We start from the raw sequence: 12500 nt of genomic DNA on the forward strand, positions 1-12500 counted from the left end.
AGAGGAAATCATTTAGCAATCACTCACTCACACACGCACACTCATCTCTATCAAAGCAGCCTTGGAATTTTTTGCGCATTGCTGGAATTTTTGCGCGATGTTATTGAGTTGCGCAGTCCTTTAATCCTCCGGCGATAATCCAGATAACAAAGGTTCGTCAACGGATGAAATATTTGCGCAATATTGCCCAGAATAGTCGCCAGGAAGCGCATTTTAGTGCCTCGCTTGGTTGCACTGAATTTGATACATCGTCATCGCACTCCATCCTTGCTGCTTTATTTTTTTTTTTTTATTTCAAAGGTCCTTTGTTTATTTTTTTTTTGCGAATGTTCTTACATGCTTTGATTTTTTTTTATTCCTGCAAATTTCCTTTCATGATTTCAGTTTTTTTTTTTGCAAATGTCATTATATGCTTTGCGTTTTCTGTTTTGTCTCTGTAAACGCCCTTGCATGCGTTGTGTGTTTTTTTTCTGCTAATGTCATAACATTCTATTAGTTTTTTTCTGTAAATGTACTTGCATGCTTTGTTTATTTTTTGCAAATGCCATTACATGCTTTAAGTTTTTCTGAAAGTGTCATTACATGCTTTGTTTTTTTTATTTCTGCAAATGTCTTTACAGACTCTGGGTTGTTTCTTTTGTGCAGCCTCATTACATGCTTTGCGATTCTTTCATTTATGCAAATATCCTTCCATGCTTTTCTTTTTTTTATTCCTAAAAATTGCCTTTCATGCTTTGCTTTTATTTTGTTTACTTCTTAAAATGTCCGTACATGCTTCAAGTTTTTTTTTTTTTCTGAAAATGTTCTTACATGCTTTAGGTTTCATTTTGCAAATGTCTTCACATGCTTTTGAGTTTTTTTTTTTACTTCTGCAAATGTGCATACAGGCTTTTGAGGTGCTGTTGCGTAATATTTTGCTGAAGCTAAATTTTCTTTTGTAAATTCATTTACGTTTTATTATTCATAAAATGTGCTGGAATATTCTCTTTTCAAGCCAAGTTCTCCGATATTTACTTACTTCAATGCACGTTTCTGTTTTTCATGAAGCGTGGAAGAATCATTTTCTCTCCTTATTTCTGTCGAAAAACATCAGACATTTTTGACTTTGTTCTCTTTATGTCGATTTAAAAGTTGCCTTTAGTTTATAATAATAATATTTTATTGAACGTCTTTAGAATATTTATCTTGATTTTATATAGTTTCTTTGGACTAGGTTAGAATTTTTTTTGTGATTTTTACTAATTTGTTTCAATTCACAGGCTGTTTGATGTAAAGTTTTTTCCTATTTTTGCTTATTTGTTTTTAGTTCCCAGACTATTACGTTTTGGTGCCTGTTCAGCATTTGAAATGAAGCGCCCTAACATGTAAAGATTAAAGGTTTGAAATCCTAAAAAAACGGTTAGAACAAAACTCACTTCTTTAAGTATACTGAAATGCAATAAACAACATAAAATAAGAATATCTCTGTACAGCTCTTGTTTCCTCAGATACATCGAATTGAATTAAATCGAAATATAGAATTTAGGCCAAAGGCCAAGCACTGGAACCTATGAGGTCATTCGGCGCTGATTTGCAAATTGACAGTAAAAAGGTCTGAAAGGTGTAACAGGAGGAAAACCTCAAAGCAGTTGCATTAAGACTCAATTGTTAGGAGAGGGTTAAGGAAAGTAAGATGGAAGAAAGAGAATGTGAAAGGAGGTACAGTAAAAGATATGTCGAAACGTTGTTAATGAAGCACGAATTAATAATTTCCGATTAACACCCACGAAATCTTCTCCGGTCCTTGAGGACCCTTCCGACATTTATATCATCGCAGTTCAAAAAAAAAAAAAAAAAAAAAAAGAGAGACACGTAACAATTAATTTGGCCCGAATGGCATTCAGAAGCAGCGGGTTCTTCGCTCCGAAGTATGCGTCAGACGAATGCCATTCGCGTTTCTGTAAATACCTTTCACTACTTATAACTGCCACCTTGCTTTAACCTTTTGGTGGCATATAGGAAATGGATGGATCTGACTCGGTATATCTTGCCGGTGTTGTCGGAAGATAGAGGTGTTTCATTCTGTGATTTGGTCAGTGATTTGACTGAGTAGTTGGATATTTTTTTTCTATTATTTTTGGAAAGTGAAACGTAGTCAGTGACTTCTCTGGGTATCTGTCTGTTATTAAAAAAAATAAAGTGCATTTTATATTGCATTAAAATTATTTTTAAAAAATGCATTTCATATTGCATCAAAGATGCGATATTGAAGGGAAACGTATAATTGACTGGGTATTTTTCGATCATTTTTAGAGATTAAAAAGCAGTATTTGACTTCACTTGGTATCTGTATTATTATTAAAAAAGCAAAGTGTATTTCAAATTGTATCACAGAGATGAGATATTGAACGGAAACATAAATTGTCTGGGCATTTTTCGATTATTTTGAAAAGTTAAATGCAGTAACTGACTTCCCCGGGCATCTGTCAGTTATTTTTAGAAAATAAAGTGTTTCATATTGCATTAAGGAGATGAGATATTGATCCGAAACGTATAACTGACTGGATATTTTTCTTTTATTTTCCGAGGGTAAAATATAGTAAGAGGCTTCACTGGGTATCTATCTGTCATTGAGAGAATAATTTTTATTTCGTATTGCAGTGGAAAGACCAGATATCCTAAGGTGTACGCATCCTGTAGTGACTTCACTGAGTACCTGTCAGTCATTATAAAAAAATAATTATATATATATATATATATATATATATATATATATATATATATATATATATATATATATATCACATTGCAATGCAGGTATTATATATCGTAAAGGACACAAATCGCCTCTATGGCTTGACATTGCGAAGGCTTCAAGTACATAATCACGACTGTAAAAGTCGCCTCGACCATATATCAAGGCAGATATTTCTAAGGACACTCCGATGGGGTGCACCGTAACTGGACTAAAAGAGAGAGAGGGAGAGAGAGAGAGAGAGGCAGGCCCTTTAGAAGCGCCTATGTGTGAACTGGAGATCCAGCCAGAGGAAAAATGAAAGAAAGAAGAAGAAGAAGAAGACAACCTTCCAACAATGGGTATCAGAATTTGCAGGTGTCTTGTCAGGTATGCGGGGCCTAGGGGTGGAAGATAAGGGGTTTGGGGGAGGGGTAGGGGAAGGGGGTTGTAGAGGCGGGGTTGGTTTGTATTCGTGTTGTAAGGGGTTGGGTTTTAGGGCAAGGGGGCCTGCCGAAGGTAAAAAGACGACGACGTGGGGGGAAAGGGCATGTGAAATTTTTGAGATTCATTAGATGCGTTCGCACATTTTTCCCCTCGTAATTGCAGATAGGCTGCGTTGCCCTTTGGCGTCGTGACTTTCTTTTTTATGTTCTTTTTTTGTTGCTTGTAAGGATCGTCAGAGAAATCTTCTTTTGTGTTTGAAAATGGAGTTTTAAAATCGTTCACATAAATTTACCAGCTCGTATATTGTCTGTCCTCTTGATTGTATCATCTTTCTGTATGTGGAGTTACGTAATAAATGAGAAATTGAATTGTGTGTATATATATATATATATATATATATATATATATATATATATATATATATATATATATATATATATATATATTATATATATATATATATATTTTATTCAAGATTTAACACTATATAGATAGAATGAATTTGTATAATATTTATATATATGCTTATTAAATTATTATTATTTTATTAAGATTATTACTGTCAGGAGAATGAAATATTATATTTCATTATTAAATTATTATTATTATTATTATTATTATTATTATTATTATTATTATTACTTTTTGTTACTGTACGTTATGTTACGGAATACTTTTGTCTGCATTTCCTAGAGTCATACATAATTGTTGTCACATACTTCTTATTCCTTGAGTCACTAGTGTCTGTATGTGTGTTTGTGTTTATGTAGGTGTATGTTTACTCCCGCCCCTGTACATTACAGATGAAGTTGAACAACGCATGCCCTTATAAACAACATGCCATAGGATGAGACATTATTACGGGGCGGCTGTTGGGGAGTTGTTGATGTCGAAGGCTCAACTTGCAACAACTTTCCTAATAATGGCCAGGGTTCTCCGCCATGCTAAAACGACTGGCTCCTACGGTTAACTATTATGTTCAGCGTTATATTCTTCGGCACAGACTTCAGTTGTTGTCGCCGTAGGACAGAACAGTCGCCAGAGAGAGAGAGAGAGAGAGAGAGAGAGAGAGAGAGAGAGAGAGAGAGAGAGAGAGATTAATCCTCTGGGGCGTGGGACTGTACATCCTTGTTACTGGACGGGGAGGGACAACTGGATATGTAGATTCGGTCTTTGGCCATCTTATGAATTTGCTGCAAATGAAGATACTTGAAGTCATTGGGTTTTGTTCTTGCACCTTTTGCGAGTCGATCTCTCTCTCTCTCTCTCTCTCTCTCTCTCTCTCTCTCTCTCTCTCTCTCTCTCTCTCTCTCTCTATAGATATGCGAATAGTAAACTTATGCTCTTCTGATGAAACTGAAAAAAATATGGAACCATTTTCACATTCTCACTTTGTGTGTAAAATCGTTCTCTCTCTCTCTCTCTCTCTCTCTCTCTGGAACAGTTAACTATACTGATGAAACTGAAAACATTTGAGGCCATTTTCACATTCTCACCTTATGTGTAAAATCGTTCTCTCTCTCTCTCTCTCTCTCTCTCTCTCTCTCTCTCTCTCTCTCTCTCTCTCTCTCTCTCTCTCTCCTTCGTTCCTTCTGGGTGATGGTAATAGACGACCAGTGCTATATTGCTCCAGACGACGGCCCCATACATGCCCATAGCTACTAGCTTTAGGTCCCCGTAGCTGGTGCGTCAACTTGCTCGAGATTGTCCTTTGTAGTACCTGATCGGATACATATCTAACTAACCTTAGCCTAGCCTATATCAATATCTACCTTTGCCCTAACAACCCGCCCTTTCTCTTCCTTACGGCCTCCCTCTCTCTCTCTCTCTCTCTCTCTCTCTCTCTCTCTCTCTCTCTCTCTCTCTCAACTTTGATAATTAAAGGGCAAAATAGGTTCTGGAAGCAATAACGGCAATGCCGAGGGATGCTGGTGAGAGAGATAGATAGAGAGAGAGAGAGAGAGAGAGAGAGAGAGAGAGAGAGAGAGAGAGAATGAATTTCCCTGCGACAAGTTAGGCAGGGAGTAAGTTAGGCCAAAGGACACATGCGTACCACCGCCGCACAACCTCCATCTTGTGTTCCACTGTAGACATCTCAACTACCCTCTGTTCTTCTCTCTCTCTCTCTCCCTCTCTCTCTCTCTCTCTGAGAGACGGAATCCCTCCTCTCCTACTCTCCTACCCTCCTCCTCCTCCTCCTCTTCTCCTCCCCCTCCCCCACTCCGCCTCTGAAAGAACTCTTTCAAACATCCGCTTTAGGCTTTGTTTTTTCCTCAAGCCTTAAAGTCAAATTTAGGTCGCTGGTGTCGAAGAATTTCCTTCTTTTTTCTTTCCATTCCTTTTCCGAAAGCGTAATGGCCGTGTGATATGCGTCGTTTCCAAGGCTTCTGCCATTATAACAAGCGCTCAGCGCCCTAAGCATCTTACCGACTGGAATTGTATTAAGCGTAACATGGATGTGGAAATAATACTTCAGCGTCGGAAGAAGAAGAAGAAGAAGAAGAACGGGAACTCCAATGATGATGTCGGTAACAGCGGAGGTATCAATAGTAGTAGGAGCAGTAGTAATAGTGAAATAGTTGCATTCCCCCAGCAGCCTCCGATAAAAATGACCATATGGCGCTGCCCCGAAGCCCCACAATACCCGAGGTTACAAATCAAACAACACAGAAGAAAATCCTTCAGACGCCTCAAAAGATCAACAACGGAAGCCGGTTCCGCCCTCTTTTTACCCGACGAGAAAAAGAGAAAGAGAAAGAAAGAGAGTGAGTGAGTGAGAGAGAGAGAGAGCGAGCGAGAGAAAAGAGTGTGTGTGAGAGAAAGATGAGATTTGCAACTTGCTCTCTTGCGTTGCCCTGCAACAAAGCTCATCTAAACCCGTGTTGCAAATTGTAAACTGGACCTCATGAGTAGACCGCTGGCCATTGATAATCGCTAAATACAGCAAATAATTCCAACTTTTCGGGGGCCAGCAGCCGGTGGGCGCTCCCGCCGCTGCTGCTGCTGCTGCTTCTTCCATCGGGCCGACTTCCATGGTTTGAGAGAGAGAGAGAGAGAGAGAGAGAGAGAGAGAGAGAGAGAGAGATGCCTTAAGCAAGGAAGATCTCGTTTGCGATACCGCATGGCGATGGGCGCTGAATTTCTCATGACTCGGTGAGCGCGGTCGGAATCCGGTTTCGACTTTGACATCGCCGTCGGCGATTCTTCGAGGTCTTCAAGGCTGGCGACGCTGAGGAGTCGTCTTTCGGGTCTTTTCCAGAGGCTTCGGCGACTCCGCTCTCGGCTTCGCTATTACGGCTTCCCGATGTTGTCTGCCTTCAACGCTCGCTGGAAGGAGAAGGCTAAGCGCTTAGGCGGCGTAGGTGGATCCATGCCAGTTCCTGGAAATCGCGAAGTAGTGTCGCAAAAAGTGGGTGTCGTCGCCGCGTCCGTCGGCCTCGATGCTTTTCCACGTGAAATGGGACGTTTCCGCGAAAGGAATCCAGCGACCGATATCTAGATCTTGGGAGAACTGCCGGCAAAAGAGCCTCTGGTTTGACCGCAAAAGTACGGCGCTTGAAGAATGGCGCAAGACGCTGTATGCAGGCGGCTCGCTGAAGAAATGCATTCTCTGCCTCTCTCTCTCTCTCTCCCTCGTTCCCTCTCTTTTGCATTTTCTCCCCGCATCGCCCTGCTGTCCCATGCCCCCGGGTAGTACCCCAAACCCCCTCTTCTTTCTCTCTCTTTCTGACTCTCTCGTTAAACCATCCCCCTGACCCTCAACCCACTCCCCCTCCCAGAACCACCACCACCACCTGTCTGTGCAACGCTCTCTTCCACTGACTTTGTTTATACCGGCGAGGCAACCCCTCTTTTCAAAAGCCTCAGTTATTCCCATCGCCATCTTCGCCGGGAAATTGCCATGGGCGATTTTATCGCCACGGCAAAATTCCCGATGGCGACTGAGCCTCCACAACTCCTTGAGAAAACCGCGACGAGAAACAGTTCGTTCATTTTTCATTGACGGACGTCATTCGGTTGCTGTAACGGGGTCGGGTTCGGTAGCCGGATTTTCCAGCAAAAGATTCTGAGGTTTGAGAATTATAATACTCGCGGTGACACCTGCTTATTGGCCTAATTTGCTTCCCTGTTGGCCAGGTGCATTTATGGGAAACGTTTCACCCGTTCGGTTTTTTTTTTTTTTTTGGGGTGTGTGAGGGGGAGGGGTTGTTGCTTCATTTGCTTGAAGGGATGATGCGGTCTTTACGATGACTGTTTCTGCTTTGGTGCGCTTGTGTGCTTCTGGGAGAGCAAAAATAACAAAAACAAAAACAAATGAATGAAATTCTTGAGTAACAAACATATTTCTATTTTTCTGACTGAGCAAAAAAATAAATTAATGAATGAAATTCTTGAGTAACAAACATATTTCTTTTTTTTTATTTTTGCAGCTAATTTGACGCTCATGCTTATAGAAGGACTTAAATTGATGTAAATTTGCGTTTATTTGGGAGAGCATAAACACAAAAACGAAAATAAAAAACAAATGAATAAAATTCTTGAGTAAGGAATATATTGCTTTTTTTTTAATTGTCGCAGCTAATTTGATGCTCGTGCTTTTGGAAGTATTTAAATTTAGATAAATTTGCAACATTACTTTTTTTGCAGCGTGTTTCTGAATTTATGTATTTATACTTTATGAAATACAAAATGGGTAGGTATCATTGCACAACTCTGGAATGGAAGTAATCGTTATGGTATCTATTATTGTTCTGCTGTACCCATGCTTTTGAAAATGCATAAAAAAAATATTAAATATAATGTTTCAAAGTTGACTTATTTTCATATCACTGTTTTTCAAACTTGAAATTATCACTATGATGATGCTGGATTACTTTTCTGATGACGATGTTGCATTTTAATAGCAGATTATAATGAAATGAGGGATTTTAAAGTTATCTTGTCAATGATGTTTGAGATTTTTCGAACATTGTACCGGAGTCTAATTGTAGTAGTAATATTAGTAGTTACTGTAATTTCGAGGAGAGAATAAGATAAAAAAAATACTGTGAATAGATATAGGTAAAAAATATATATATAATTTTTGAAGGAATAAGTTTTTTTACAGCCACTGGATTCGGACAAAATTATCCTTTTACAGAAAAATGCCAAGAGCCTTCGAATCGCGTCCAAAAACTCAGAATAACTCGAACGTTCAAAGATATAGATAAAACAAAAAAAAAATGTATATATATATATATATATATATATATATATATATATATATATATATATATATATATATATATATATATATATATATATATATATATATATATATATATATTGTGTGAAGGAATAAATTAACCTCTCATGCAACCATGGGATTCAACAAAGTCATCGTTTTAGAAAAATTTCAAAGTTATAGATAAAAAGATATATTGTTTGAAGGAATAAAATTAACTTCTCATGCAACCAGTGAACTCAGACAATATAATTCTTTTAAAGAAAAAAATTTAAAAATTATAGATAAAATTTATATATATATATATATATATATATATATATATATATATATATATATATATATATATATATATATATATATATATATATATATATTTTGAAGGGATAAAATTAACCTCTCATGCAACCTTGGGACTAAGACAAAATAATCCTTTTAGAGAAAAATGTCAAAGACCTTCGAATCGCGTCCAAAAACCCAGAATAAGTCGAACATTCAAGCGCACACACCTTTGCATCACGTCCATGAGTCGGGGGATCAAAAAAAAAAAAAAAGGGGGGCAGAACTTTGTAGCAGCGTCCCATCTCCCTAATCACGCGAGATAAAAGCTCTGCTACTTTTCGGCCGCAACATCACTCAACAACGCAAACCGGCCTATCGACGTCCGGGCTTATCTTCAGATAATGCGCCGGGATATTCGGGATAAGCTGATGCTGTGAGAGGGACACAGAGAGAGAGAGAGAGAGAGAGAGAGAGAGAGAGAGAGAGAGATGGAGAAGAAGGGGTTAATGGGTGGGGGATGATTTGGGGGGGAGAGTTGAGGAGGAAACATAAAATTGAGAGGGAGATATGGGAGGTGGGGAAGAAGAAAATGAGGAGGAGGGATTATAGGTGAGGCAGAAGATGATTAGGGAAAAGGAGGGAGGATAGGAAGAAGAAAATGAGGAGAGAGGAGGGAAAGGTGAGGAAGAAGAAAATTGGGGAAATGAGGGGAGGTGAGGGAGAAGAAAATGAGGGGAGTTGAGGAAGAAAAGAATGAGGGAAAATGAGGACGAAGAAAATGAGGGGAAATGAAGAAGAAAATGAGAGGAAGTTAGGAAGAAGAAAATGAGGGGAATGGATGAAGAAGAAAATGAGGGTAGGTGAGGAAGAAGGAAAATGAGGAGAAATGAGGGCAGGTGAGGAAGAAGGAAAATGAGGAGAAAGGGAAAGTGAGGAAGAAGGAAAATGAGGAGAAGGGAGGCGAAGTGAGGAAGATCAAAATGAGGAGAAGGGAAGGGAGGGAGAGAAGGAGGAAAGGGGGGGGGGGAGAAGGATTGAAATGTTAGATTTAGTCGATCCCTACCTATACATAAGTGACGCAATTCAGCATTGCATATTACTTAGGCCGTAGATGAAGCATGTTTGTGATAAATTACCGGAGATAGATACTACTGGGCCGAGGGGATGTGTTCCTGGCTTTAATTGAATCGTTGGCAGAGAGAGAGAGAGAGAGAGAGAGAGAGAGAGAAACTCCGCCATATTTTGCATCTGGTAATTGGTACTGGTAAGGGGTACTGCTGCACTGATATTGGTCCATATGCACCTTGGCATACCCTTCTCCTACAGCCTCTGTCCGCCACTAACGCCGCTAACGGACAAATTACCTCTCTCTCTCTCTCTCTCTCTCTCTCTCTCTCTCTCTCTCTCTACTCTCTCTCATATATATATATATATAACGATATATATATATATATATATATATATATATATATATATATATATATATATATATATATATATATATATATATATATATATATATATATATATATATATATATATATAATCATTATTATTTATTTAATCTCGTTATTTATGAATCATGATTATTTCATGTGTTTTTATATATATATATATATATATATATATATATATATATATATATATATATATATATATATATATATATATATATATATATATATGGTGTATTGCCTTGTGATATTGACCTCACATTTCAGATGCTGTATTGTAATCTATAAGCAATTACACTCTTAACGTTGTGATTATCTTTTTCAGGTAAAATATCATTATCATAATGCTGAACTTAGCACTAGTTGTTATCGTAAATTTTTTTAGTAATAATGAATTTAGCGCTAGTCACCATTATTAATTTTTAAGTCAGTACTGGTTATGCTTCATTTTTATTTATTTATAAGTTGTGTTTGCAAAGGACACTATTTTTGATTACATGTCATTTCATAATTTTGTTATTTCTCTTAAATAAATGATTTCACTTATGAAATATTTCAGTTTTGTTCTGTGGAAGATATAAAAATATTACTTTAATCGTGTGGTTAGATACAGTATTTCCTAGTTATTAAATATTAGTAATCAAGTATTATTCATTAATAATATTTTTCATTTTCTTCTAATTTTTCTTTGTAGATTTGTCTTTTGTTTTGACCAAGATTCTAAAAACAAATTTTTTTCTCCTTGATTATATGAGATAATTTTTTTTTAGGTAAATAAGTCCAGTTATTAAACTAAATATATATATATATATATATATATATATATATATATATATATATATATATATATATACAGTATGTTTATACGCATATGTATATTAGTTATATAATGTATATATATACATATGTGTATGTGTTATATAATATATATATATATATATATATATATATATATATATATATATATATATATATATATATATATATATATATATATATATATATATATATATATATATATATATATAATCTTATATATACTGTATACATATATATTTATATATATACATATATATATATGTACATAAATACTTATATACATATGTATATGTATATATATATATAACTATAATAAATATTTTATAATGAATTTAAACTAACATAAACACATTATTTATTGCTTAATATATATAGATGTATATTTATTGTTGATTGATTCCAAGTACTTGAATTCAAGTATTGAAACATCTCAATGTCGCAGTTATTTACATTTCGATTTTTTCCTCTCTCCACAGACCCGCCCACCGATGCCGTGCCTAGCGATCCACTTCTGCGTTTGATGTAAGTAGAATCTATACGATCGTTTTTGGGTGGTTTTTTACTTAAATTTTCACTGGTATTGAGATATTGTGATTGTATGGGTTTGGTTTAGATGTGTCAGCGATAATTACAAAAGATATGTAAATTTATATATTATATATATATATATATATATATATATATATATATATATATACATATATATATATTTATTTATTTATATACATTATATATATGTATATTATATATGTAAATGTATATGTGAGTGTGCGTATATATATATATATATATATATATATATATATATATATATATATATATATATATATATATATATATATATATATATATATATATATATATATATATATATATATATATATATATATATATATATATATATATATATATATATATATATATATATATATATATATATATATATATATATATTCATAAGTATACATACATACACATCCACACGTCTGATACAAATAACGTATGAAAAGATACCAAAGAAAATATATATATATACAGTATATAATTTATATATATATATATATATATATATATATATATATATATATATATATATATATATATATATAAGTACGTTGAGCAATGTGCCACAAATACAGATAATTTGTATTGTAATTTTTACATACTGTTCCAATAACGATTCGTCACAGTGTTAATTCATATTAGCGTCGCTAAACCCGAATTCTTTCCAAAGTATTCGGCATCCTATATGAGACTTAAACCCAGGAAGAAAAGAATATTTTTCGTGGTATTTTTATACATCACGAAAGAGCAAAATTAAATAATTTTATTGAAATTTCAAATGACATTTTGCATTTAAGTATCTGGAGGTTTTGTATTTATATTTCATTTTTGACAATGAAATTTTATTTTAATTTTATTTTAACGCTTTAACAAGAAAGAATGGCTTGTAATATCACATCGATGGGGAATTCAGTGTTCTACCGGTAGTAGCTATTTATTAATGTTTTATAATCGTTACATAATTTTATTTCGAATCTCTGACTAGAATGAACAGTTA

The 12500-nt window shown here is 35.2% G+C and overlaps 1 protein-coding gene and 1 long non-coding RNA gene across 7 annotated transcripts in view; one reads left to right on the plus strand and one right to left on the minus strand.

Moving 5' to 3' along the window:
* Positions 1-12500, plus strand: part of pros (prospero) — a 1677936-nt gene that overhangs the window by 185389 nt on the left and 1480047 nt on the right. For all 6 annotated transcript variants that reach the window (XM_067089459.1, XM_067089458.1, XM_067089463.1 and 3 more), the window contains one exon: positions 11416-11461. The gene's annotated coding sequence lies outside the window, so the exon portion shown is untranslated. The remainder of the gene's footprint in view (positions 1-11415; positions 11462-12500) is intronic.
* Positions 1-12500, minus strand: part of LOC136830191 (uncharacterized) — a 174500-nt gene that overhangs the window by 61825 nt on the left and 100175 nt on the right. The gene's annotated exons all lie outside the window — the stretch shown is intronic.

The sequence above is a fragment of the Macrobrachium rosenbergii genome, chromosome 46, assembly GCF_040412425.1.
Source record: "Macrobrachium rosenbergii isolate ZJJX-2024 chromosome 46, ASM4041242v1, whole genome shotgun sequence".
In the NCBI taxonomy this organism is placed as follows: Eukaryota; Metazoa; Arthropoda; class Malacostraca; order Decapoda; family Palaemonidae; genus Macrobrachium; species Macrobrachium rosenbergii.